Source organism: Myotis davidii, unplaced genomic scaffold, assembly GCF_000327345.1.
Source record: "Myotis davidii unplaced genomic scaffold, ASM32734v1 scaffold134, whole genome shotgun sequence".
NCBI classification, from domain to species: Eukaryota; Metazoa; Chordata; class Mammalia; order Chiroptera; family Vespertilionidae; genus Myotis; species Myotis davidii.
In genome coordinates, this window is record NW_006288853.1 from 3,103,640 (window position 1) to 3,107,256 (window position 3,617).

Consider the following 3,617-nt stretch of genomic DNA (forward strand, 5'->3'; position numbering starts at 1 on the left):
CGGGGAGCAAGCGAGAACCCTACCGGCACCTGCGGACCCCACGCAGCGCCGCCCAGGGCTGGGAGCGACAGGCGCAAACACGGACTCCGGCCTTCCGCGTCCGACGCGATTGGCTGAGCCCCACTGGCCGGGATTGGCTGGACCCGAGGCCAAGTCCTGATTGGCTGGACCGGAGGCCAAGTCCTGATTGGCTGCTGGAGGCCGACGCTTCCCTTTCTCCTCCCCTGTTGGTCGGGCCACTCGAGCGGCACAGCAGTCCCGTCGGATGAGCCCCAGGAAAGTGACTGGCCTGCGGCTACACCGAGATTGCGGGAGGGGCAGGGGGCGGACCCCTCGGAAGCTTAGTCTGGTCTCTTCGTCGTTCGGCTTCAGGAAAGAGAATAGAAACGACCGCTGACGTGGCTAGATTTTCCTAAGCCATGACAGCACCTGTCAGCATTTGCCTAGGCCGAGGTGACGTTCGACCACTGACGGGAATAATAAGGGAAAGAAATCTTTGGCCATTTCAATATTTTTTAATATATTTTATTGATTTTTTACAGAGAGGAAGGGGGAGAGATAGTTAGAAACATCGATGAGAGAGAAACATAGATCAGCTGCCTCCTGCACATCTCCCACTGGGGATGTGCCCGCAACCCAGGTACATGCCCTTGACCGGAATCGAACCTGGGACCTTTCAGTCCGCAGGCCAACGCTCTATCCACAGAGCCAAACCGGTTTTGGCCCATTTCAATATTTTTAAATTTTGTTACGTAAACCCTATAGCAATCCACTAGGGGGCATGGGGCTCAGAATATTGCACATCGGGTCTTTTAAAAAAATATATACCAGTAAAGGTTTATTTCAGAGAGGAAGGGAGAAACATCAAGATGAAAATCAATGATCAGCTGCCTCCTGCATGCCCCACACTGGGGATTGAGCCCGCAACCTGGGCATGTGCCCTTACCGGGAATCCACCCATGACCTGATTGATAGATCAACGCTCAACCACTGAGCAACACTGCCTGGGCACATCTTGTGTCTTTTGATGACAAAGCCCAACACTACAAATCCCATGAAAGCTGAATTTGCTACAAATAAAAGTGCCCTTTAAAATGGACTATGAACACTGGCTGAAGTAAAAAATATTAATTTTATAAGCCTAGATTTTACAGTATGCACATTTCACATAACTCCTAGAATTTATGTAGGTCAGGGGCCAAATGCCTTTTCTGTAAGGAGCCAGAGTGCAGTTCAGTTTTTGTGGGCCATACATTGTCTCAAATACTCAACTCTGCAGTCCTAGCATGCAAAACCCAAAGGAACAGATGTCTGTGTTCCAACAAAACTTATGTCCACTAAAACTTGAGTTTCATATAATTTTCATGTCACAAAATAACATTCTGTTTTTCCTTCATAGACCAAAAATAGGCAGAAATCCAGATCTAGCCCAGGAGGCATAGTTTCTCATCTTTGAGCTAAGCAAACACAAAATATCCCTTCTTTTCCAAAGAAGTATCTTTGAGGATAAGGAACATGCGTATGTTTGTGGGGGAAAGGTTCAGGATATCCCCAAAGCAAGCCACAAGCTAGACATTTATCACCGTATCTCTAAAATACACATTTTAATATTTTAGGACATATTTGTTAGCATTAATGAAAAGTATTCAATTACTAAAATACTACATTTGTCTCAAATTTTTGAATAAAACTAGTAACACGGGGTAATGCTCAGTGTTCCCAGTAACAAAGCTGTTTTGAGAACGAGAAACGATGATCCATTTTATTATAAGGCAGGATTGAAATCAGCATCGTTTCTTTTTGGTTCTGTGACACACATGCTTGAGTGCAACAAAACCTCTCAGCTGTCCCAACTTCCTAGCAATTGTTTCCTTCTCTCTCGTCCAGTGATTCTTAAGTCTCTCAAGCCTCCAGCATGTCTATGTCAGTTTTTTCTGTTGATGGCACATTACAGTAGAGTCCCAAGTCACAGCCAACAGTCAAGGTGAGACCCCTCAAGTATTGGGCTCACTGACTCAGCCTTTACTTCTCATGTTCCACTCCATCTCAAACAACACAAATGCACAGGAACATAGAACCCATGGTCTCCTATCATAGGAACATGGACATCAGTTTCAATCGCAGGATGCCTCCCATTTGAATACTTGGTCAAAAAGAACCTGTTGAGCCCAACCAGCATGGCTCAGTGGTTGAATGTTGACCCTTGAACCAGGAGGTCATGGTTAGATTCCCAGTCAGGGCACATACCTGGGTTGCGGGTTCCATCCCATGTGGGGCATACAGGAGGCAGCTGGTCAATGCTTCTCTTTCATCATTGGTGTTTCTCTCTCTCTCCTCCTCTCCCTTCATCTCTGAAATCAGTGTATTTTTTTTTCAAAAGAACCTGTTGCATTTTGTTTCCCATTATATTCATACTGGCACGTTAGTTTTAGAATCTCATTTGGGTTTCTAAAAGCAGGTCATTCTACAAGCCTAGTAAATGCACAAGGTTTCATTTTTTCTATTTTGCCAAATGTAGCATTCAACTGGATCTTTCCAATTTTTTATAAAATGATGAAACACAGCTAAAGATGGATCCAGTCCTTGCTAGCATATTAATACAAGATTTTGTTCAAAAGTCTGCCCTATCTATTCTGTCTCAAAGATTACCACCAATTCTGGGACCAGCACATGTTCCAAGGCTCTCAAACAGTACTGAATTCATTGTTTCTAGTGGAATGTGTAAACTGGCTTAGCCTCCTCTCCCCTTCTCCGCACCCCCCCCCCCCCCCGTAGCAAAATTTAAGTCTCTCACATCCATTGTATATATTTCTTCCCACACATAGGAAAGAACTTTGCTTTCCCCAGCACAAATATTGTGAAATGTTCAAACTCAAAACCACTGCAAAAAAAAAAAAAAAAAGACAGCAAGTTTGTTTTAACTTTTTATTAAAATGCTTAGGATACAGACTGACTTTCTTTTGTAAATGACTGCTTTACTTTTCCTGAAATAGGACCTATATGCGCTCTGATAAAACAGAATGAAAAGTCTCAATTCATGGGAGTTCCTGCCCAAAGCTCAGATCCTCACTGGTAGAGCCACGCTCCTCACAGCTGCTTCTTTCTGCTGTTACTACAGGAACAGTGTTGTATGTGGGGCAACACACAGGCGGGTGACACTTGGCTTTTCAACCCCCTCTTTCTCCAGTGGCCAAAATAAACCACTTTCACCGAGAGCCGCCCTGCGCAGAATCCACAGTTTTCTAGCTTGCTACAAAGTGAGTAGGGGAAAGAAAAAAAACAAGAAAACTGACACCGAAGCGATCATACTCTCATGCCTCTGGATGGAGAAGGATAGATTACCTTTAGCCAAAGTAAATTAAAAGTATGCAAGTTAATTCACCATTAGCTAGATTTGTTCACTTAAGGCTTTAACCCCTTTCCAAACCAACAACTGTCTTAATCCAGCTATGCTTGCTCATAAACGAGTCATGCTCATTCCAGACTTATACTCTATTGAGCCTCCGCATTTGGTACCTGGCAGTGAAAAAGTATGCTCTCCTAATAGTACTGAAGACATCGTTAAGAGAAATCCAACTAAAGAACAATACTCTCTCACCCCAAAAATATGTTATCCA